Source organism: Carya illinoinensis, chromosome 7 (genome assembly GCF_018687715.1).
Source record: "Carya illinoinensis cultivar Pawnee chromosome 7, C.illinoinensisPawnee_v1, whole genome shotgun sequence".
Lineage (NCBI taxonomy): Eukaryota > Viridiplantae > Streptophyta > Magnoliopsida > Fagales > Juglandaceae > Carya > Carya illinoinensis.
The window spans coordinates 20698959-20725371 of record NC_056758.1 but is presented as its reverse complement, the minus strand read 5'-3'; positions in this window follow the sequence as shown (position 1 = coordinate 20725371).

Sequence of the window (26413 nt, the reverse complement as noted above, 5' to 3'; positions counted from 1 at the left end):
TTGCGCACCACCTCAACCGTACTAGATCAGTTCCTGCATTAGGCGAATCTACAACAAGAAACGCATCTTTTGTTTCATTCTTCTATTTGAAGCCAACACAAGCCTTACAATTAGTTTCCTCAACTTCAAGAAGGGCCACATGCCCCTAAGCTTCCCCATCTACCCCATCGTTAAACTTTTAGCTTGATTCAAAGGATGTAATCAACTTACACAAGATTAGTCATCTGTTAACAATGTTTTGAGTTTAATTTCCTTTTTGGTTCTTTGTAACCGCTGTTTTCTTTCGGATCATATTGCTTTTCTTATCGTTTTGCAACGTTCTAAGATTGAATTAGAAGATTAGGCTTTATCTAAGATATGACAGACTTCCATGTCCATAATGCTCGAATCACTGCCAATCGGCACCTAGGGATCCTTCATCGCCATTGCGACAAGTTGGCCCCTAGCCGAAGCGTTTTTGACCATTTTCACAAGGAAAATTTCATCGTTTACACCCAACCTTTACCATACAAGTTTAGTCCTTGCAGTGGACCAATTTACACAAAGAAACCAGTCTTTCATGTCATTCCTCGATTTGACACCCACATAAACCCTACATTTGGTTTCTCTCAAGTCCAAGAAGTGCCACACGCCCCTAACGTTTCTCATCTACCCGTGGTTATACTTTAACATTGAATTAAGGGAAGTAATTGACTTACACAAGATGAGTAATCTCTCAACAATGTTTTTGGCTTAATTTCATTTTTAGTTGTTTGTAACCTTTTTTATATGGACCTTATTACTTTCTTTGTTGTTTCTCATCATTCTAAGACTGAATTAGAAGGTTAGGTTGGATCCAAAGCAAAGCCATGTGAATAATGCTGAAATCACCGCCAATCCGACCTAAATTCTCTTTCTTCTGCATAGCATCAGGTACGCCTCTAGCCCATGCCATTTACACCATTTGCTCAATGGAAATGTCATCGTTTGCACACCACCTCAACCATACTAGTTCAGTTCCAGCATTAGGCGAATTTACAGCAAGAAACCCATCTTTTGTTTCATTCTTGAATTTGAAGCCAATATAAGCCTTACAATTAGTTTCCTCAACCTCAAGAAGTGTCACATGCCCCTAAGCTTCCCCATCTACCCCATCGTTAAGCTTTTAGCTTGATTCAAAGGATGTAATCGACTTACCAAAGATTAGTCATCTCTTAAGAATATTTTGAGTTTAATTTCCTTTTTCGTTCTTTGTAACCGTTTTTTTCATTCGGATCATATTGCTTCTCTTGTCGTTTTCCAACGTTCTAAGTTTGAATTAGAAGATTAGGCTTTATCTAAGACAATACAGACTTCCACGTCCATAATGCTCGAATCACCGCCAATCGGCACCTAGGCGATCGTTCATACCCGTTGCGACAAGTCGGCCTCTAGCCGAACCCTTTTAGACCATTTTCACATAAAAAATTTCATCGTTTACACGCAACCTTTACCATACAAGTTTAATTCTTGCAGTGGACCAATTTACACAAAGAAACCAGTCTTTCGTTTCATTCCTCGATTTGAAGCCCACATAAACCCTACATTTGGTTTCCCTCAAGTTCAAGAAGTGCCACACGCCCCTAACGTTCCCCATCTAGTCGTGGTTATGCTTTAACGTTGAATTAAGGGATCTAATTGACTTACACACGATTAGTAATCTCTCAACAATGTTTTCAGCTTAATTTCTGTTTTAGATCTTTGTAACCTTTTTTGATACGGACCTTATTACTTTCTTTGTTGTTTCTCATCATTCTAAGACTAAATTAGAAGCTTCTGCTGGATCCAAAACCTGTCAATAAAAGAAAAGCCACATGAATAATGCTGAAGTCACTGCCAATCCGACCTAAGTTCTCTTTCTTGTGGATTGCGACAAGTACGCCTCTAGCCCATGCCATTTACACCATTTCCTCATTGGAAATGTCATTCTTTGCAAACCACCTCAACCATACTAGTTCAGTTCCGCCATTAGATGAATTTACAACAAGAAACCCATCTTTTGTGTCATTCTTCAATTTGAAGCCAACATAAGCCTTACAATTAGTTTCCTCAACTTCAAGAAGTGCCACATGCCCCTCAGCTTCCCCATCTACCCCATCGTTAAGCTTTTAGCTTGATTCAAAGGATGTAATCGACTCACACAAGATTAGTCATCTCTCAACAATGTTTTGAGTTTAATTTCCTTTTTGGTTCTTTGTAACCCTTGTTTTCATTCGGATCATATTGCTTTTCTTGTCATTTTCCAACGTTCTCAGTTTGACTTAGAAGATTAGGCTTTATCTAAGACATGCCAGACTTCCAGGTCGATAATGCTCGAATCACCGCCAATCGGCACCTAGGCGATCCTTCATACCCGTTGCGAGAAGTCGGCCCCTAGCCGAAGCCTTTTAGACCATTTTCACAAGGAAAAATTCATCGTTTATACCCAACCTTTACCATTCAAGTTTAGTTCTGGCAGTGGACCAATTTACACAAAGAAACCAGTCTTTCGTTTCAATCCTCGATTTGAAGCCCACATAAACCCTACATTTGGTTTCCCTCAAGTCCAAGAAGTGCCACACTCCCCTAACGTTCCCCATCTACTTGTGGTTATGCTTTAACGTTGAATTAAGGGAAGTAATTGACTTACACAAGATGAGTAATCTCTCAACAATGTTTTTGGGTTAATTTCGTATTTAGTTCTTTGTAACCTTTTTTATACTGACCTTATTACTTTTTTTTTGTTGATTCTCATCATTCTAAAAATGAATTAGAAGCTTAGGCTGGATCCAAAACCTATCAATAAAAGAAAAGCCATGTGAATAATGCTGAAATCACCGCCAATCCGACCTAAGTTTTCTTTCTTGTGGATTGCGACAAGTACACCTCTAGCCCATGCCATTTACACCACGTCCTCGTGGGAAATGTCATCGTTTGCACACCACCTCCAACATACTAGTTCAGTTCCGTCATTAGACGAATTTACAACAAGAAACCCATCTCTTGTTTCATTCTTCAATTTGAAGCCAACATAAGCCTTACAATTAGTTTCCTCAACTTCAAGAAGTGCCACATGCCCTAAGCTTCGCCATCTACCCCATCGTTAAGCTTTTAGCTTGATTCAAAGGATGTAATCGACTTACACAAGATTAGTCATTTCTCAACAATGTTTTGAGTTTAATTTCCTTTTTGGTTCTTTGTAACCCTTGCTTTCATTCGGATCATAATGCTTTTCTTGTCGTTTTCCAACGTTCTAAGATTGAATTAGACAATTAGGCTTTATCTAAGACATGACAGACTTCCATGTCGATAATGCTCGAATCACCACAAATTGGCACCGAGGCGATCCTTCATACCCGTTGCGACAAGTCGGCCCCTACCCAAGCATTTTAGACCATTTTCACAAAGAGAATTTCATTGTTTACACCCACCGTTTACCATACAAGTTTAGTTCTTGTAGTGGACCAATTTCCACAAAGAAATCAGTCTTTCGTGTCATTCCTCGATTTGAAGCCCACATAAACCCTACATTTGGTTTCTCTCAAGTCGAAGAAGTGCCACACTCCCCTAACGTTGCCCATCTACCCGTGGTTATGCTTTAACGTTGAATTAAGGGAAGTAATTGTCTTACACAAGATTAGTAATCTCTCAACCATGGTTTCGGCATAATTTCCTTTTTAGTTCTTTGTAACCTTTTTTATATGGACCTTATTACTTTCTTTGTTGTTTCTTATCATTCTAAGACTGAATTAGAAGCTTAGGCTGGATCCGAAACCTATCAATAAAAGAAAAGCCATGTGAATAATGCTAAAATCCCCGCCAATCCGACGTAAGTTCTCTTTCTTGTGCATTGCGACAAGTATGCCTCAAGCCCATGCCATTTACACCATTTTCTCATTGGAAATGTCATCGTTTGCACACCACCTCGACCATACTAGTTCAGTTCCGGCATTAAACGACTTTACAACCAGAAACCCATCTTTTGTTTCGTTCTTCAATTTGAAGCCAACATAAGCCTTACAATTAGTTTCCTCAACTTCAAGAAGTGCCACATGCCCCTAAGCTTCCCCATCTACCCCATCTCTAAGCTTTTAGCTTGATTCAAAGGATGTAATCGACTTACACAATATTAGTCATCTCTTAACAATATTTCCTTTTTAGTTCTTTGTAACCGTTTTTTTCATTCGAATCATATGGCTATTCTTGTCGTTTTCCAACATTCTAAGATTGAATTAGAAGATTAGGCTTTATCTAAGACAAGACAGACTTCCATGTCCATAATACTCGAATCACCGCCAATCGGCACCTAGGTGATTCTTCATACCCGTTGCGACAAGTCGGCCCCTAGCCGAAGGCTTTTAGACCATTTTCACAAGGAAAATTTCATCGTTTACACCCAACCTTTACCATACAAGTTTAGTTCTCGCAGTGGACCAATTTACACAAAGAAACCAGTCTTTCATTTCAATCCTCGATTTGAAGCCCACATAAACCCTACATTTGGTTTCCCTCAAGTCCAAGAAGTGCCACACGCCCCTAACGTTCCCCATCTACCCGTGGTTATGCTTTAACGTTGAATTAAGGGATGTAATTGACTTATACAAGATTATAAATCTCTCAACAATGTTTTCAGCTTAATTTCCTTTTTAGTTCTTTGTAACCTTTTTTATACGGACCTTACTACTTTCTTTGTCGTTTCTCATCATTCTAAGACTGAATTAGAAGCTTAGGCTGGATCCAAAACCTGTCAATAAAAGAAAAGCCATTTGAATAATGCTGAAATCACCGCCAATCCGACCTAAGTTCTCTTTCTTGTGCATTGCGACAAGTACGCCTCTAGCCCATGCTATTTACACCATTTCCTCATTGGAAATGTCATTCTTTGCAAATTACCTCAACCATACTAGTTCAGTTTTGGCATTAGACGAATTTACAAAAAGAAATCCATCTTTGTTTTAATCTTCAATTTGAAGCCAACATAAGCCTTACAATTAGTTTCCTCAACTTCAAGAAGTGCCACATGCCCCTCAGCTTCCCCATCTACCCCATCGTTAAGCTTTTAGCTTGATTCAAAGGATGTAATCGACTCATACAAGATTAGTCATCTCTTAACAATGTTTTGAGTTTAATTTCCATTTTGGTTCTTTGTAACCGTTGTTTTCATTCGGATCATATTGCTTTTCTTGTCGTTTTCCAATGTTCTAAGATTGAATTAGAAGATTACGCTTTATCTAAGACATGCCAGACTTCCACGTCGATAATCCTCGAATCACCACCAATTGGCACCTAGGCGATTCTTCATACCCGTTGCGACAAGTCGGTCCCTAGCCGAAGCCTTTTAGACCATTTGCACAAGGAAAATTTCATCTTTTACACCCAACCTCTACCATACAAGTTTAGTTCTTGCAGTGGACCAATTTACACAAGAAACCAGTCTTTCGTTTCAATCCCCGATTTGAAACCCACATATACCCTACATTTGGTTTCCCTCCAGTCCAAGAAGTGCCACACGCCCCTAACGTTCCCCATCTACCCGTGGTAATGCTTTAACGTTGAATTAAGGGAAGTAATTGACTTACCCAAGATTAGTAATCTCTCAACAATGTTTTCAGCTTAATTTCCTTTTTAGTTCTTTGTAACCCTTTTTATATGGACCTTATTACTTTCTTTGTTGTTTCTCACCATTCTAAGACTGAATTAGAAGCTTAGGCTGGATCAAAAACCTGTCAATAAAAGAAAAGCCATGTGAATAATGCTGAAATCACCGCCAATCCGACCTAAGTTCTCTTTCTTGTGCATTGCGACAAGTACGCCTCTAGCCCATGCCATTTACACCATTTCCTCATGGGAAATGTTATCGTTTGCTCACCACCTCCACCATACTAGTTCAGTTCCATCATTAGATGAATTTACAGCAAGAAACCCATCTTTTGTTTCGTTCTTCGATTTGAAGCCAACATAAGCCTTACAATTAGTTTCCTCAACTTCAAGAAGTGCCACATGCCCCTAAGCTTCCCCATCTACCCCATCGTTAAGCTTTTAGCTTGATTCAAAGTATGTAATCAACTTACACAAGATTAGTCATCTCTCAACAATCTTTTGAGTTTCATTTCCTTTTTGGTTCTTTGTAACCCTTGTTTTCATTCGGATCATATTGCTTTTCTTGTCGTTTTCCAACATTCTAAGATTGAATTAGAAGATTAGGCTTTATATAAGACAAGACAGACTTCCATGTCAATAATGCTCGAATTACCGCAAATCGGCACCAAGGCGATCCTTCATACCCGTTGCGACAAGTCGGCCCCTACCTAAGCCTTTTAGACCATTTTCACAAGGAAAATTTCATCGTTTACACTCAACCTTTACCATACAAGTTTAGTTCTTTGTAATCGTTTTTATACGAACCTTAATACTTTCATTGTTGCTTCTCATCATTCTAAGACTGAATTAGAAGTTTATGCTGGATCCAAAACCTGTCAATAAAAGAAAAGCCATGTGAATAATGCTGAAATCCCCGGCAATCCGACGTAAGTTCTCTTTCTTGTACATTGCGACAAGTATGCCTCCAGCCCATGTCATTTACACCATTTTGTCATTGGAAATGTCATCATTTGCACACCACCTCGACCATACTAGTTTAGTTTCGGCATTAGACGAATTTACAACAAGAAACCCATCTTTTGTTTCGTTCTTCAATTTGAAGCCAACATAAGCCTTACAATTAGTTTCCTCAACTTCAAGAAGTGCCACATGCCCCTAAGCTTCCCCATCTACCCCATCGTTAAGCTTTTAGCTTGATTCAAAGGATGTAATCGACTTACACAAGATTAGTCATCGCTTAACAATATTTTGAGTTTAATTTCCTTTTTCGTTCCTTGTAACCGTTTTTTTCATTCGGATCATATGCCTTTTCTTGTCGTTTTCCAACGTTCTAAGATTGAATTAGAAGATTAGGCTTTGTCTAAGACATGACAGATTTCCACGTCCATAATGCTCGAATCACCGCTAATCGGGACCTAGGCGATCCTTCATACCCATTGCGACAAGTCGGCCCCTAGCCGAAGCCTTTTAGAGCATTTTCACAAGGAAAATTTCATCGTTTACACTCAACCTTTACCATACAAGTTTAGTTCTTGCAGTGGACCGATTTACACAAAGAAACCAGTCTTTCGTTTCAATCCTTGATTCGAAGCCCACATAAACCCTACATTTGGTTTCCCTCAAGTCGAAGAAGTGCCACACGCCCCTAATGTTCCCCATCTACCCGTGGTTATGCTTTAACGTTGAATTAAGGGAAGTAATTGATTTACACAAGATGAGTAATCTCTCAACAATGTTTTCGGCTTAATTTTCTTTTTAGCTGTTTGTAACCTTTTTTATTCGGACCTTATTACTTTCTTTGTTGTTTCTTATCATTCTAAGTCTGAATTAGAAGCTTAGACTGGATCCAAAACCTGTCAATAAAAGAAAAGCCATTTGAATAATGCTGAAATCATCGCCAATCCGACCTAAGTTCTCTTTTTGGTGCATTGCGACAAGTACGCCTTTAGCCCATGCCATTTACACCATTTCCTCATTGGAAATGTCCTCGTTTGCATACCACCTCAACCATACTAGTTCAATTCTGGCATTAGACGAATTTACAACAAGAAACCCATCTTTTGTTTCGTTCTTCAATTTGAAGCCAACATAAGCCTTACAATTAGTTTCCTCAACTTCAAGAAGGGCCACATGCCCCTAAGCTTCCCCATCTACCCCATCGTTAAGCTTTTAGCTTGATTCAAAGGATTTAATCGACTTACACAAGATTAGTCATCTCTCAACAATGTTTTGAGTTTAATTTCCTTTTTGGTTCTTTGTAACCATTTTTTTCATTCGGATCATATTACTTTTCTTGTCGTTTTCCAACATTCTAAGATTGAATTAGAAGATTAGGCTTTATCTAAGACATGACAGACTTCCATGTCGATAATGCTTGAATCACTGCTAATCGGCACCAAGGCGATCCTTCACACCCATTGCAACAAGTCGGCCCCTAGCCGAAGCCTTTTCGACCAATTTCACAAGGAAAATTTCATCGTTTACACCCAACCTTTACCATACAAGTTTAGTTCTTGCAGTGGACCAATTTACACAAAGAAACCAGTCTTTGGTTTCCCTCAAGTCGAAGAAGTGCCACACGCCCCTAACGTTCCCCATCCACCCGTGGTTATGCTTTAACGTTGAATTAAGGGAAGTAATTGACTTACACAAGATGAGTAATCTCTCAACAATGTTTTCGGCTTAATTTTCTTTTTAGCTGTTTGTAACCTTTTTTATTCGGACCTTATTACTTTCTTTGTTGTTTCTCATCATTCTAAGACTGAATTAGAAGCTTAGGCTGGATCCAAAACCTGTCAATAAAAGAAAAGCCATGTGAATAATGCTGAAATCACCGCCAATCCGACCTAAGTTCTCTTTCTTGTGCATTGCGACAAGTACGCCTCTAGCCCATGCCATTTACACCATTTCCTCATGGGAAATGTTATCGTTTGCTCACCACCTCCACCATACTGGTTCAGTTCCATCATTAGAGTCACGGTACCAGCTCTCTTTTCTCTCTCTGTCACCTGTTGCTTTCTCAGCCCAGAACCACCGCTCGCCGGCGACGTGGCTGACACCACCCACCCATTTTTCTTCCCCTCCCACCGGTGAACATCCCCACCAAGTTCATCCGAGCCACCGTTAGCCGCAACGAGCTCCTCCAATCCACACGGTTTTTTAGCTTTTCCGGCACCGGCGTTCCACCTCCGGCCACCACCTCTTCACAGCTTCTTCCTCTACCCATTACCGACCTAACCCACCCAATTCAGCCCTGATCCATTGTTGGAGCAGCTCCCACGAGTTCATCTCCGTTCGACCCATTTTTGGCCTTCCACCACCATTTCCACCGCCACCCACCGCCAAAACTCACTTCCTTTAGCTTCATAAACATCTCAAGACCATTCCCTATCAATTTCGTGTCTTGGTTTGACCCCGTTCGAAAGAGGGTAATATATTACCCACGGCAACAATGTAAATTACACTGTTACGTTGCTTTTCCTCCGCCGTTTGCAACGCCGCGAGCTTTCAAACTCTACTTTTAGATTTAAATATATTTTGCTCTTACAATAAATATTTGTTGTTGGTTGGTTGATTTCGGACGAGTCCGAGGAGTTCGGGGGTCGGATGGATTGAGGGCGGAGTTGCTTATTTGTTGATTTGTGATTGGTTGGTTGGTTTTTGCCTTATGGTTGCATTTACATGGTGCATGCACGTGCATTTTATTTTAATTGAGAAAAATCATATTTTGTTGGCGTAAATGGATTTTCGGGTGCGCGTGTATCACGACCCCAAGCCGGGATGGAGCATTATCTCGGTGGAGCTCCTCTGGTCACTCGGAAGTGGATAATACTGAGTGACATCCCCTGTGTTGTCGCAGGGCAACGACCGGATTGCACGATACGATAACGCTGTCATGTCGACTCCGTGGTTCGTAGAGTGGCGACTAGCGCCTGGCCAGGGACACGTTGGGCGCAAGTACTGGGCATCACTCGTTTAGGTGTCACACGCGTAGACATTACCTGCGGTGTGGCACAGAGCCAGAGTGTGCAGATGATCCCTAGGGGAGATCATGGTGCATGCATAATTGGATCGGTTTTATGGGTTTGGTTACGAGCCATTTTCTGGAAAAATGGCGAGGTTTGGTTTTGAGGCCATGTGATCCATTTTCTGGAAAAATGGTGGTTTCTGTTTTGGGCCATTATCTGGGATAATGGCAATGAATGGTTTTAATGGTAATGTTTTTGGGCCAAATGGGTTTTTGGCGTGCGTGGAAAAATATGGTTTTACGGGACATGTGCATTGGCTTTTCTTTCAGGCATATTGCTTGAGTTTTATATGTTTTTATCTAGTCGTGTTTGGATTTTACTTACCAGCGGAACCATTTTTGGTTCCGTAGATTTTGGTGCAAAGTTCGAGGAAGAGGAGGAGGTTAAGCCCGAGGATGCAATTCCGCCGGAATTTTGAGTTGGAGTTTATGCTTTGTATTTAGCTTTGAAATTATATTTATAGTTTGTAATATTTTATTATGTATATTTTGAACATCTTTGTATTAAATAATGAAAATTATGTTACTTCATGCACATTTGTTGCTTATACACACACTTAGCACTCGTCGTTAGGGTGGTGACCCGTATTGTCATCATCCGGATGTCTCGATTTCCCCGTGCCCGTGCGTGGCAATTTGGGGGTGTCACACGGCACCAAGGCGATCCTTGGTACCCATTGCAACAAGTCGGCCCCTACCCGAAGCCTTTTAGACCATTTTCACAAGGGAAATTTCATCGTTTACACCCCACATTGACCATACTAGTTTATTTCTTGCATTCGACCAATTTACACAAAGAAACCCGTCTTTTGTTTCATTCCTCGATTTGATGCCCACATAAACCTTACATTTGCTTTTCCTCAAGTCCAAGAAGTGCCACATGCCCCTAACGTTCCCCACTTACCTATGGTTATGCTTTTAGGTTGAATTAAGGGAAGTAATTGACTTACACAAGATTAGTAATCTCTCAACAATGTTTTGGGCTTAATTTCTTTTTTAGTTCTTTGTAACCTTTTTTATACGGACCTTATTACATTCTTTGTTGTTTCTCATCATTCTAAGATTCAATTAGAAGCTTAGGCTGGAACCAAAATGTGTCAATAAAAGAAAAGCAATGTGAATAATGCTGAAATCACCGCCAATCCGACCTAAGTACTCCTTCATGTGCATTGCGACAAGTATGCCTCTAGCCCATGCCACTTACACCATTTCCTCACCGGAAATTTCATCGTTTACACCGCACCCTAACCATACTAGTTCTGTTCTGGCACTAGACGAATTTACAATAAGAAACCCATCTTTTGTTTCAATCTTCGGTTTGAAACCAACATAAACTTTACAATTAGTTTCCGTCAAGTCCAATGCCCCTAAGATTCCACATCTACCCCATCGTTAAGCTTTTAGCTTGAATGAAAGGATGTAATCGACTTACACATGATTAGTGATCTCTCAACAATATTTTGAGTTTAATTTCCTTTTTACTTCTTCGTAACCTTTTTTTTTACTCAGACCATATTACTTTTCTTGTCGTTTTCCAACGTTGTAAGATTGAATTAGAAGATTAGGCTTTATCTAAGACATGACACCCTTCCATGTTGATAATGCTTGAATCTTCACCAATCGGCACCCAGGCGATCCTTGATGCCCATTGCAACAAGTCGGCCCCTAGCCAAAGCCTTTTAGACCATTTTTCCCAAGGAAAATTTCATCGTTTACACCCCACCTTGACCATACTAATGTAGTTCTTGCATTGGACCAATTTACACAAAGAAACCCGTCTTTTGTTTCATTCCCCGATTTGATGCCTAGATAAACCTTACATTTGCTTTTCCTCAAGTCCAAGAAGTGCCACACGCCCCTGAGGTGCCCCATCTACCCATGGTTATGCTTTTTAGTTGAATTAAGGGAAGTAATTGACTTACACAAGATTAGTAATCTCTCAACAATGTTTTGGGCTTAATTTTCTTTTTAGTTCTTTGTAACCTTTTTTATACGGACCTTATTACATTCTTTGTTGTTTCTCATCATTCTAAGATTCAATTACAAGCCTAGGCTGGATCCAAAATGTGTCAATAAAAGAAAAGCCATGTGAATAACGCTGAAATCACCGCCAATCCGACCTAAGTTCTCCTTCTTGTGCATTGCGACAAGTATGCCTCTAGCCCATGCCACTTACACCATTTCCTCACCGGAAATTTCATCGTTTACACCGCACCCTAACCATACTAGTTCTGTTCTGGCACTAGACGAATTTACAATAAGAAACCCATCTTTTGTTTCAATCTTCGGTTTGAAACCAACATAAACTTTACAATTAGTTTCCGTCAAGTCCAATGCCCCTAAGATTCCCCATCTACCCCATCGTTAAGCTTTTAGCTTGAATGAAAGGATGTAATCGACTTACACATGATTAGTGATCTCTCAACAATATTTTGAGTTTAATTTCCTTTTTACTTCTTCGTAACCTTTTTTTTTACTCAGACCATATTACTATTCTTGTCTTTTTCCAACGTTGTAAGATTGAATTTGAAGATTAGGCTTTACATAAAACATGACACCCTTCCATGTTGATAATGCTAGAATCTTCGCCATTCGGCACCAAGGCGATCCTTTATTCCCATTGCAACAAGTCGGCCCCTAGCCAAAGCCTTTTAGACCATTTTCACAAGGAAAATTTTATCGTTTACACCCGACCTTGACCATACTAGTTTATTTCTCGCATTGGACCAATTTACACAAAGAAACCTGTCTTTTCTTTCATTCCTCGATTTGATGCCCACATAAACCTTACATTTGGTTTTCCTCAAGTCCAAGAAGTGCCACATGCCCCTAATGTTCCCCATTTACCTATGGTTATGCTTTTAGGTTGAATTAAGGGAAGCAATTGACTTACACAAGATTAGTAATCTCTCAACAATATTTTGAGTTTAATTTCCTGTTTAGTTCTTTGTAACCTTTTTTATACATACCTTATTACTTTCTTTGTTGTTTCTCATCATTCTAAGATTGAATTAGAAGCTTAGGCTGAATCCAAAACGTGTCCATAAAAGAAAACCCATGTGAATAATGCTAAAATCACCACCAATCCGACCTAAGTTCTCCTTCTTGTGTATTGCAACAAGTACGCTTCTAGCCCATGCCATTTATGCCATTTCCTCACCGGAAATTCCATCATTTGTGCCGCACCTTAACCATACTAGTTCTGTTCTGGCATTGGACGAATTTACAATAAGAAACCCATCTTTTGTTTCATTCTTCGGTTTGAAGTTAAAATAAACCTTACAATTAGTTTCCTCAAGTCCAAGAAGTGCCACATGCCCCTAAGATTCCCCGTCTACCCCATCGTTAAGCTTTTAGCTTGAATGAAAGGGTGTAATCGACTTACACATGATTAGTTATCTCTCAACAATTTTGAGTTTAATTTCCTTTTTACTTCTTCGTAACCATTTTTTTCATTCGGATCATATTACTTTTCTTCTCGTTTTCCAACGTTGTAAGATTGAATTAGAAGATTAGGCTTTATCTAAGACATGACACCCTTTCATGTCGATAATGATTGAATCTTATATGACAGATCACTCTCCTATCACACTGCCACGGCCTCCCCAACAAAATATGGCCAGCATGCATTGGTACTACATCTCAAAGTACCTCATCCTTATACCTCCCAATTGAAAAAAAAACTAACAATTGCTTATTTACCCTAACCTCCCCACAATCATTCAACCACTGCAACTTGTATGGTCTAGAGTGTTTCAAGGTAGGTAAATTCAATTTTTGAACTAAAGTAGTGCGAGCCACGTTACTACAACTCCCCCCATCAATAATCATACTACATACCTTGTTGTTGATGTGGCATCTAGTATGAAAAATGTTCTTCTCTCTCTGCTTCTCTGTATCATCCATCTTACTATGTGTATTGACAGCACGCCTGACAATAAGAGACCCACCATATTCCTCATTCTTATACTCATGTTCAATACTAGGCTTACATCTCCTCCTATCTCCCCCATTTTGTAGAGTTCTAATCAATGCATCTTGTTGATCCATCTTATCCCTCACTTCCCCCAACTTCAAATTTAACCGCTTAAATTGTTGTTGCATGACTTGCAACACAAATGAATTATTTGACATCCCCTTTGGTTATGAGTCACTTTAATGAGACATTGTATGTGCTGCACAAAAAGAATGCTAGTGGGAAAAGACCTCACACGCTCTCCCTTACGTGTTTAAACTCAAATAATGGCACTCCACACGTGTTTCACTCTAAATTAGCTTTTTTCTGATAATGATCTCACACTCTCTTGCCTTTTACCTCAAGAGTTTTCCCACTCAAGTTCTTTCAGAACTAATTGAACTCAATCAAGACAAAGCAACCTTGTTTAATCCCAACTACCAATTAGATCCAAGAAACAAGAACAAGAGAAACACGGAAGGAACAACAATGACACGAGAATCAAAGAAATTATACGAGGGAAAAAGTAATTACAAAACAAGACACCAACTAGAAAAAATGTATTCAGGCCCTTTAAAGATAACGCTCAATCAATGCCAAGTCACTTAATTTCATATGGCAAAGTATTTCAAACAACCTATACCCAAAATCCTTTTCTTTCTCTTCTTTTTTTTTTTCGAATTTTTTTCCATTTTTTTCAAATTATTTTTTCCTTTCTTTTCTTTTCTTTTCTTTTCTTTTCCATTTTTTTTCCTTTTCTCAACAATTCAACCACGAACAGAAATAGTCAATTGTGATAATCAAACAATTGAATTCAAACACATATAAATTGACAAGGAAATATAAGGGAATCAATGAAACCCAAGAAATTTCAACGCTAAATGGTGCAAATTTTCGCAGCCCTAGGAAAAATGAATTTCTGCACTTTTTTTTTTGGAACCCTAGAACAATGAAGCTCTAGAATTAAAGATGCAATAAACAAAAGATAGAATTAGACCTGAATGGAAACCTAGCTCTGAATACCAAATGATGTGAACCACAATCGACTCATTTTGAGACCCAACAACAATATTGGAAAACAAACCCAAGAATGCCAAACTCAAGTCTATGGATGGAGAATTTAGACCCGTTGAGATCTCGTTTCAAGAACCTAAATTATATCAAAATCCAGACCCGTTGAAATCCCGTCTCAAGAACCCAAATTACAAGGAGGAACGCCACAAAAGTTGTGATTTACCTTTGATAAGTTCAAGAGTTCAATTAAGAACAAGAGGAGTAAACTCAAGTCACAATGAAAATTCATCAATTGTCTTACTTCTCAAATGAGGCTACAAGTGGTTTAAATAACAATTCCCAAAACCCTAAGTAAGCCGCGGGTACTGTAGCAAGAACAGGGCCCGACTACAGTACTTCTAAAACCCTAGTTCACTTTAAATAATAACTTTCCAAATATGCCCTTGGCCAAAATACAAGGCCTTCCCAAAAGCTCTAATTCAGTAGAAATAAGACATATATGTGTGGTCTGACATCCTCAACCCCACTTATTTTAAACTAATAAAATAAGCTCTTTTATTGAAATAAATAAGTCCAAGGCCTTCAATAACAATAAGCCCAAGTCGTGTCTTTCGTAGCATATCACGTGGATGAAAACTGGATCTGTGATGAGCTGTTTTTACGTGTATTTTCACTGAAGGAGTGTTTTTAATTTAATTAGTATATTAGTTCTTTTATTTTAAATTATTGTATTTTAATTTGTTTTTATTTTGTTTGATGTGGTGTTTAATTTATTTTAGTCATTTTATGGTTTTAAAATCATTTTCGGCGGGTCAGTTTTTGGTTTCCGAAAGTGAGGATTGGACCTCATTTTCTTTCTCTCTCTTTTCTTTTTCCCTTTTTTTCTTTTTTCTTTTCTTTTTCTTTCCCTTTTTCCTATTTCTTTCTTTTTCTTTCTTTCTTTTTCTTTTCTTCTTCTTTCCTCTCCCCTCCCGTGCGCTGCTTCTCTTCCCTCTCCCCGTCGCCATCCGTTGACCAGCCCTGACCCACTGTCGTCCAGCCACCGTGGTCGACAGTACCCCTGCCCTTCCGTTCCCCTCTGGCCAACGCACCACCTCCAGCCACCACCTCTTCACAGCTTCATCTAATCGTGCGGCTTAGATGAGGCGTATAGGGTTAACGATGGCTAGGATGGGGCTGGTGCGCCGTCGCTCCACCTCCAGCCACCACCTCTTCACAGCTTCTTTCCCTACCTCTTGCCGTCCTAACCCACCCAATTCTGGCCCCGATCTGTTGCCGGAGCAGCTCCCACGAGCTCAACTCTGTTTAGCCCCTTTAAGCTCTTCCACCGCCACCCATGGCCAAAACTCACTTCCTTTAGCTTCATAAACATCTCAAGGCCATTCCCTATCAATTTCGTGTCTTGGTTTGTCTCCGTTCGAAAGTGGGTAATTTATTACCCACGGCCACAGTGTAAAATACATTGTTACGTTGTTTTTTCTCCGCTGTTTGCAATGCCGCGAGCTTTCAAAAAATACCTTATAGCGCTGTAAGTATTTTCCAAACTCTACTTTTAGATTTAAATATATTTTTCTCTTACAATAAATTATTGGATTGGTTGGTTGATTCCAGACTAAGTCCGAGGAGTTCGGGGGTCGGATGGATTGAGGATGGAGTTGTTTGGTTGATATTGATATTTGTTTGAGATATTTGTGCCTTGATGTTTGCATTGTATAGTGCACGCATGTTCATGTTTAAAAAGGGAAAACTGGGTTTTCGTGTAGTTGCATGCATGAACATGTGTTTGTAAAATGGAAACTGGGCTTGTAAGCGAGAAATGATTTATGGTATATGTGAACGATTGGACTGACTGGTTCAGGTCAGAGGCACGTGTAGGGATGGTGGTAAGCAAGGATGGTGGTAGAATCCCGCCTGTGATTCCCGCCTACAGTGCACGCGTAAGGACGATGGTGAGCAGGGATGGTGGTAGAGTCCCGCCTGTGATTCCCACCTACAGTGCTCTGACGGTCTGGTTTTTGAGCCATTATCGGGGATAATGGCGAGGTTATGTTTAAAGGATGTTTTGGGCCAAAATGGGATTTTGGCGTGCGTGGAAAAAAGGTGATTTTATGGGATATGTGCATTTGCATTCTTGATTGAGCTAAAATATTGCACATTTTAGCTATTTAAAACCAATGTATTTTAAATTCATCATGACATTATTATTGGTTTTAAATAGAAAAATAGTTAATAAGGATAAATCAAAGTTGTGATTTTAATTGATTAAAAGCATCAAATTAATATTGCATATTATTTGCATGCAGGAGTTTAAAGCATGTATCTTCAGTGCCCATAGCAAGTAGTTTGGTTCAACTCCAAAAGTTACTCATAATTGGTTGTGAAAATATAGAACAAATTCTCTCTTTGGAAGCAGCCCCTATCTACCACCCAAACATCCTTGTATCAAGAGTGTGAGAAGATGTTATGATGCGGGAGTATGCATGGATTTTGAAAGGATGGCCACGTCCAACCAAATAAATCTAAATTAAGGTGAGGAACATGTGATGGATTGGAAGACAAAGGTTGCTGCTGTCCACCAACTGCTGTCCACCGAAATGAAGGAAGAAATGCACTGCCGTGTTTGACTTGAGTGAGGTTTGAGTGAGAAGTCTAATAGGAGAGTTGCTGGAAAGTAAAGAGAGGGAGTCAGTGAATAAAATAGAGAGAGACGTGTGAATGAATTATGGTGAGGAGGACCGACTAGAAGCAGCTATATATATGTATATTGCTGGACGTAAATAAAACAAGAGGTGGGGAGCAATCGGGGTAGGGGTTGAGGGGCAGATTACGTAAGAGAGGGAAGGTGAGTTGATAAATAGAAAGAGACGTGCTGGAGTTTTGTGCTGAGAACCATAGAGAGGGTGAGTGAAAGAAAGTGCTGGAGAAATTTAATTGGTTGGGATTTGTTTTGGAGGGAAGTAGTCGGCTGAGGTTGTTGATTTGTGAAAAGTATTAAGGAGAGTCGGCTGCTTATGATGTGAAAAGTCGGTGGGTGCGTGCTTAGAGAGAATTGTGTGCTGGATAGAGAGGAGTTGAGGTCGGCTTGGATTAGTGTACGTAAATAAGAGAGAAAGGGGAGAGTGGCTGGACGGCAGAATTTAAACAAAAACAAATTGAATGAATTTTCAATAAGTTAGGCATGAAGTTAGGCATGAAGAAACCGTGTTCGACTTGGTTGTTTGGTTTGAATTAAGAAACCAATTGAATAAAATGAGAGAGGAGGAATGCAAGACACGGCAATTAAAGATTGAATGCAAGATTGAAGTGTGAAACCAATTAAGGTGTGAATGCAAAAGGTGGCTGAATTAAGGTGTGAATGCAAGATTGAAGTGTGAAACCAATTGAATGGAGATGCAACTAGCCAAGATGTTCGACTATAAAATGGGTGCAGTCCGAAGCTTACAAGCCACAACTAAAAACTTAGAAAAACACAACTCAATACACACAATTTTCTGCTATGTACTTGAAAGAATTAGCTCCTTATTGTTTTCGAAATTTTGTTTCTCCTTTTAGCTTCAAAGCTTTGTTGTTTTAGCATTTTTTTTAGTGTATTAAGATTTGTTCTAGAATTTTATTTCATTAAGTGTAATACCTTAATTTTAATCAAGTGTGCTAGTTTGTTTCAAAAAGAATTGTTTTAGAAGTTCTCATTAATTGTGTTACCTTAATTTATTGCAAGAAAGGTTTGGTTTTAAGCTTTTGTGTTTATTTTTGATTTTTCTGAAACATCATACATGGGGAGTAGAGGAATTGTTCTAAAGTTTTTATTAAAGGTTTAGAGATTAATTTTCAAGAGTCATATGTGAGAAGTTGTTTCCTTGTTGTTTTGAATTTCAATTGAATAGTGAAAGGAAGTTTTCGTTTAGACTTTTCGTTCTCTATTTTATTTAACTTCAGTTTAAAATTTATGGAATACTTTTGAGATTTGTTTAGCTTAGAAGTTAGGGTAATTTATTTTCTATTTACTTATTTTGTGTTATTTATTTTTCGCACATCCTTAAGTTTTCATTTAATAGTGATTACAATTGTTATGTGTTATTTTGAGAATTTGTGATTTAATTACAAAGATGAATTCTAGAATCTTGGTTTTGGGCATTTTCAATTTTCAGTTCATGTTTTGTCAATTACTTTCTAATTTAGTTTAATTCTTAATTTAGTTTTATTAATTTTTGAGTTTAATTTATTAGTCCTTTACATTTCAATCCGACAATCAAAATCAAAAGACATGAATCTAGTCCATGACTAGTACCTTTTTCCATCCATTGCACATACCATCATTTTATTTTCTCTTTGTGAAGTTTTTCACATTTTTTCAACGAGTTTAATTTTAAGCAACTTTCCCTGAGGAGACGATCTAGGAATTTATTCCTAATTATTACACGACATCCTCCTGTACTTGGGATAGCATTAGTGCTACTCATTTTTGAGTGAGTCAATTCTTTCATGCATATTGTTTGAGTTTCAATTTCTTTTTATCTTGTGGTGTTTAGATCTTTACTTACCTGCAGTACCATTTTTGGTACCGTAGATTTTGGTGCAGAGTTCGAGTAGGAGGAGGCTGAGCCTGAGGATGCGGCTCTGCCGGAGTTTTGATTTGGAAGTTACGCCTTGTAGTTTGGTTTGAAACAATATTTGTATCTCGTAATATTTTATTATGTATGTTTTGAACGGCTTTGTATTAAACAATAAAAATTCTGGTACTTAGTTTATGACTTTGCTATCTGCTGCGTGTTTCTTCGTGCACATTTGTTGCTTATACACACACTTAGCACTTGGCGATAGGGTGGTGACCCGTGTTGTCACCATCCGGACGTCTCGATTTCCCTTGTCCGTACGTGGGGATTTGGGGCGTCACAGGTGGTATCAGAGCGGTTTGGCTCTGGGTAAAACCACATGTCGCGTAGGTAGTACCAAAATGTTTTTTAAAGTTGTGATTTAAAATTTATTTTAAGTAACGTTGCTATTTGATTTGTTTTAGTGTTTTCAATTTATTTGAGCTTGTTTGCTTGTGTTTATTTATTTAGTTATGTTATTGCATGCTGGTTCCTTTTTGTTTCTTGTTATGTGGTTTCGTTTTGGTCTTTGGTTTTATATTGTTGGTATTATTTGTTTTTCTTAAAGGGGATCAAAGGTTGTGTTGTGGCAGGAAGATGGTGAGGCCAAGAAAGTCTACTCAAGAGCCTCGGGACGATACGCCGAGCGATGATGCTATAGCCCAAGCGATAAGGCAGATGACTGAGTTCATGCAACAGAATTTTAGGCCCCAACAAGGAGGACCTTGGTCACAACAAGAAGGGGCTTGGCCGCAACAAGGAGGGCTTTGGCCACAACAAGGAGGTCCTTGGCCACAACAAGGAGGTCCTTGGCTACACCCAGGAGGGCCTAGTGGCATGGTGCAAGCTGGATGCACCTATGAGCTCTTTCTAGTGCATAGAACTCCACCCTTCACGAGAGAAGAGGATCCACTTCGGGCTGGGAAGTAGGTCAGAGACTTAGAAAGAACTTTTGAGGTATGTGGTTGCACTAAGGCGCAATAAGTACTCTATGCCAACTATCTGTTGCAAGGCACCACTTTTGAGTGGTGGGATACAAAGAGAGTAATGTTGGAATCAGAATTGGGATCTTTAGCCGCTGTGACCTGGCAACGCTTTAAGAAAGAGTTTAACGATCGGTTCTTTCCCGCTTCCTTGAGGCAGCAAAAAGCAAGAGAGTTCTCAAGCTTGGTCCAAGGGAGTATGACCGTGGAACAGAGGAAATGCAAGCCTAGCATTTTCAGGACGGTCTACCCCGAATGGTGGTCTGCCACCAGATTTCCATTTTTCAGGATTTAGTGGACTTGGCCACTCTTGTAGAGCGAGAGAATAATCTGAGTATGGGCTCCCCTCCAGGACAAAAGAGGCGGAGTTTTACTGGTAAAGGAAGTAGTTTGGGTTCACCTCAGAAATTTGTTCAGCAGACTGGGACTCGACCACTAGCAGCCTCGGGAATGCGTATGGGAGGAGGAGTGCCAGTTTGTGGAAGATATAATAGAGCTCACGGAGGTGAGTGTCTTCTGGGTAGTTACCAATGTTTTGAATGTGGTCAGACGGGGCATCTTGCTCATGAGTGCCCTAGTTGAGTTCAAGAAAGTCGTGGAGCTCGTCGCAATGGTAGAACTAATCAGAGGCAATTAGCTTGGGCTTGAATGTACGCAGTGACTCCTAGTACCGTTGGAGGCAAGGTTATGGAGACTCAGAATGCTCGAGTCATGGCATGATCTGGGTGATCTTTTAGGGAAGTAGATTAATTGAGTTCTTTGGTTCTGTGGAGTTTATGAAATGGTCTATAACGTAGTAGGTTGTAAGTTCAACAAATTTCAAGGATAGATTTTATGAAGTTTTAGCAAAGTTTTAAAGTTTGGGGCCTTATAGATTTTAGGAAAATAAGTTTAGGGTAATTAAGGTGTTAGGTTCGACAAGCTTTGGGGGGAAATAGTTAAATTTCGAGTTTTAGATTTCATGATTCGGATGAGTAATTTGGTGGTAATTGGGGCTTTAGATTTTACAAGCTTTTAAGGTGTATGTTTGATTGAGCTGAGATATTGCATATTTTAGCTATTTAAAACCAATGTATTTTAAATTGATCATGACATTATTATTGGTTTTAAATGGAAAAATGGTTAATAAGAATAAATACAAGTTGTGATTTAAATTAATTAATAGCATGAGTTTATGCTTAATTTTATAACTTGAGATTTAATTAGATAATGTTTATTCATATGCATATTTTATTTAGAAAGCTTGGTATGAGATAAATTTTGTGTGTGATCCATATGTTAAACTTTTTGAATAGGTTGGAAGTCATTAACGCATGCATGACTCAAAACAATGAATTTTGGCTTGTAGGTCCTATACACATGGCATGGAAAGATATATTGAATTGTTGACCACCTCTAGATTGAAGAGTTCCGTATGCACTTCATCCCACCAACTCAACTCAAGTCACTCTCATCAATCATCCACCACCTCTCAAAGTTTCACTTCAAGATTAGCAATACGTGGGGAGGAAAGCACATTCACTTCAAGACTAAGCAACATGTGGGGACATTGGTATTTTCTATTGACAAAAGATGAAATGGTGGGAAACATATGGACCCATTGTATTAATTCTTTTGGACAATAGAATTGCATTTTCAAGAGGAAAGGCACGCACTAAGCCATTTGGTGTGGGGAGGAAAGTCAATTGTGATGTGCATGATAATCATTAATGAGAAGTGATCCCTTTCCCCACCACCTCTTCCATTCACACTCCCAACTCCATCTAACTTCATACACGGCCACACCAATCACCTCACATCATGTTCATTTAAACCCATACCTCATTTCCCTCAAACATAGCCACCACCTAAAAAGTGGTCAATTTGCCTTTTCATTAGCTAATTTGCCCTTAGTGATTTCGGCTAGCTACCATCTCACCAAAGGATCCCTTCATCCATAAATCCTAACCATCCAGCCCATTGCCCATCAACCTAGGATGACCCTAAACTGCCACCTCAAAAGGATGCCTAGAAAAATTGCTTTTCCAAAAGGCCAAAAAAAGTAAGCTTTCCACCCCTAATTTTGGGAAATATAACACTATTACACAATTGTTTTTCCAAAAGGCCAAAAAGCAAGCTTTTCCATTTCTTTATTCCCATCCACTCGACAACCTCTCACCAAGAACCAGCCCTACTCATCTTGCCTTTTTCTTTAACAATTCGGCACCTACCCATCACTCACATGGTCCCTTTTAGCTTACCTCCACTCACCTACACATCATTAAACCCAAGCCCCACTTGCCGGCCAACAAAGTTCCTCCACAAAACTCTAGTCCACTTACCTCAAGGAGAGGTATCGGTTGGTTGCCAATGCTGAAGTTGGTTTGAATTTTCTGGAGGTGTGAATGTAAGAGATAGCTAGTGAAACATGAAGACATGTGGGGCTGGAAGAGAAAAATAAAAATAAAAGTAAAAGGTGCTTGGTTTGAATTGAGAAACCGATTGAATAAGATGAGAGAAATCGGTGGAAATTCATTGAGGCTTGACATGTATAAAGAATGAAGAAACATGTGTGGAAAAAGGAAGAGGTAGCCGAAATGAAGGAAGATAGAGAGCTGCATGTGATGTAGTCAACAATTAACACCACCGAAAAAGGAAAATGGAAAGCATGAAAAGAAAGACACATGCAAGCTTGGTCAATGTCTATGGCAATGAGAAAAGAATGAAGAAACATGTGCAATCGGTGAGTGCATGATGTGCTGGAATTAAAGTATGTTGTGCTGGAATTGAGTGAAGAATAAATCGGTGCATGATTAGGGGGAAGAGAAGGCTGAAATACTACTCATGTACGGCAGTTTTTTTTGTTGCAATGCTTTGTTGTTGTAGAGTTTTTATTAAGTGTATTAAAAATTGTTCTAGAATTTTATTTCATTAAGTGTAATACCTTAAATTCTTGCAAGTGTGTTAGTTTGGTTTCATGCAACCAAAGAATTGTTTTAGAAGTTTTAATTAAGTGTTCTAGTTGGTTTCATGCAACAAAAGAATTGTTTTAGAAGTTTTCATTAAGTATACTAGTTTAATTTATTGCAAGAAGGGTTTGGTTGAGAGCTTTTGTTTTTTATTTTTCTGAAACATGATACATGGGAGTAGAGGGAATTGAGCTTCTCATTCGTAAAGTGAAGTGAGTCGGTTTATATTTATTTTTTTTTAGAGGAGACTTAGTTGGTTTGAATTATATTTTTAGAAAGTGAAGGAGAAAGCTTTTGTTTTTGTTTTAGTTGGGTAATTTATTTGTTGTTTACTTATTTCATGTTATTTATTTTTATTGTTTCTTTAAGCTTTCATTTAATAGTGATTACAATTGTTATGTGTTATTTTGAGAATTTGTGATTTAAATACAGAGACAAATTCTAGAATCTTGGTTTTAGGCATTTTCAATTTTCAGTGCATGTTTTGTCAATTACTTTCTAATTTAGTTTAATTCTTAATTTAGTTTTATTAATTTCTGAGTTTAATCTATTAGTCCTTTTGATGAAGTGCTAAAACTGCATGATTAAGCTACTTAAGTGAATAAATTGTTTAACCAAAAATGATTTAAGTACTTAATTATGTAGTAGATTATGATACTTGAGTCAATTGATAAATTCTAATATTTTTTGTGCTTAAAAAGAGTTATAATTCAATTGTTTCATGTCAAAATAAATATTTCAATTTTACGCTTCTCATATCATGTTTATACGCTGCAGGGCAATTCTTTTTAGAAAAAAAAACATATATGAGTTGCTGACACCCTGTTGAGTATAGGGAAATATTATCATAAAAGGTGCATTCTTGACAAGTTACAAACAAAGGCCGAAAGGAGCAGTCACGCATGGAAGAAAAGGGCAAATTCGGATTTTTGCTACGGGATGATGGGATCTTCATGCAGCAAAGACACACACACGCTGGAAACTCACACATGCTAAAAGCAGCAGAGCATCATTCGGACAGCACTCAAACAAACCAGCACATGCAGACATGCAGCGGACAGCACTCATACAAACAAAACACATGCAGAAAATGCAAATATGCAACAAACCAGCACATGCAGACATGCAGTGGACCCACACAGCACACATGCAGAAAATGCATACATGCAACAAACCAGCACATGCAGACATGCAGCAGACAGCACTCATACAAACAAAACACATGCAGAAAATGCAAACATGCAACAAACCAGCACATGCAAACATGCAGCGGACAGCACTCATACAAACATAGCACTTGCAGAAAAATCACATGTGCAGCAGCTACTACAGCAAAAGAAAGAAGACCCTTCGGACAGCACTCACACATGCATGCACACATGTACACATCAGTAAGCAAACATGCAACAAGCCAACACATGCAGATCACTCGGGCAGCACGTTACAGCAGACAGCAAAACATTCGGATCATATGCACACATGCAGAAAATGCAAACATGCAGACCAACACATGCAACCATGCAGCAAACCAACACATGCAACCATGCAGCAGACCAACACATGCACACATGCAGAAAAGTGCAAGCACCATTCGGACACCATGCAGTGGACACCATACAGCAGACCAGTTCACACATGCATGACAACAGAACACTCATTCGGACCACAGCAACTCACACATGCATATCACGTTGAGCAGTAGAGGAACGGAGGCTACAACAGGAGAAGAAATGGACGTAGCACGTTTCAACACACTCACACATGCAGAAAACGTGACAGCAACTCACATATGCAGCAACAAACACAGCAGACAATCACGCTGGATTTCGTTGGAAAGCAGGAGCACGTTGCAAGAGAGAGGGCAGCTTCATCATTTGTTTTTCTCAGCTTTACTTACTTTATTTTTTTCGTTATAGACAATTTGGTTTTTCAGTAGCTTTTGGAATGTGAATTGTTTGGTTCCAGACCGAGCACTAGGGTAGGGTAGCTAGAATTTTATTTTATTTTTTTCATCTCGTTTAAGAAGCAGGCGGCTTGCTGGTCTTAAAAAGTTGTCTTCGTTTGGACGGAGGGAGGTGTTCTTTCATTTCTGTTTTTTTTTTGTTTGTTTTTAGCAGTAGTTTTTTATGTCATTTTCTTAGCTTACCTGGGATAGCCGGCTGGTTTTGGCCTTGTTTTACACTTTGCTTTTCGTTAGAGATAGAGCAGAGTAGAGTAGTCTGAAGTTTATTCATTTTCTCTTCTTTTTCATTTGGACGGAAGGCAGTTTTAGTTTTTCTTCTGAGTCGGTGGCCTTGCGGCACTGGTTTCAATTTTTTTGCTTTACGTTGTAGTGTTTTTCAGTTGTTATTTCAGAGGACTCATTTTCAGTTTTATTATTTTTTTAGTTGCCCAGTTTTCTTTCCTAAGTTCTTAGTTGAGTCGGCGTGGAGCTTGTGGTTTTATTTATTTATTTTTATTTCTTCTCAGTTTGTGTTATGGCTTTACTTAGACTAATCTTTGTTGTTAGAATTATCATGTGTAGCTAATTTTTGAAACTTGGGTTGTGGAATGAAGCTTGATTTGTTTTGGATTCTAGTATAGTGCAATATTTTGTCGATAAATGATGATTACTCTATATTACTAGTCGGATTTGAATTGAAAATAGATTGTGGCTCTTGCTCTTGTTTTGTTGTTGACGTAAGGCACAACAAAAACTTGAAAATTATCAAGGCTTCTCTCGATTGATTGTTAATGTATATTTGGCTAGTAAAGTAGAGAATCCCTTAGAAAAAAATATTGCAAAGCTTGAGCATAAATTTTTATCTTCCGTTTATCAATGCCTTGACTGGATTGTTAATCGAGAAAATTATCTAGAATCCGAAATAAAGAGAGTCTCATACCCAACCCAAGTGTTCGTTAATTTGTTTTTTTTTAGAAACTCTAATTTCAATTTTGATTATCTTTTTGCATTGCATTTGAGCTTCATTTTCATCTCTCATACTCGATTCATTTATTACTCACAAATCTCTTATACGCTTTAATAACCCATTGTCCCTGTGGAATACGATCCTTGACTTATCCTTGATACAACTTGACACTTCTACACTTGGAAGCACATTCGAAACCGAGTCACCTTTACATTCCAATCCGACAATCAAAATCTAAAAACATGAATCTAGTCCATGACTAGTAATCTCTTCCATCCATTGCACATATCATCCTCTTGTTTTCTCTTTGTGAAGTTTTTCACATTTTTCAACGAGTTTAATTTTAAGTAACTTTCTCTGAGGAGACGATCTATGAATTTATTCCTA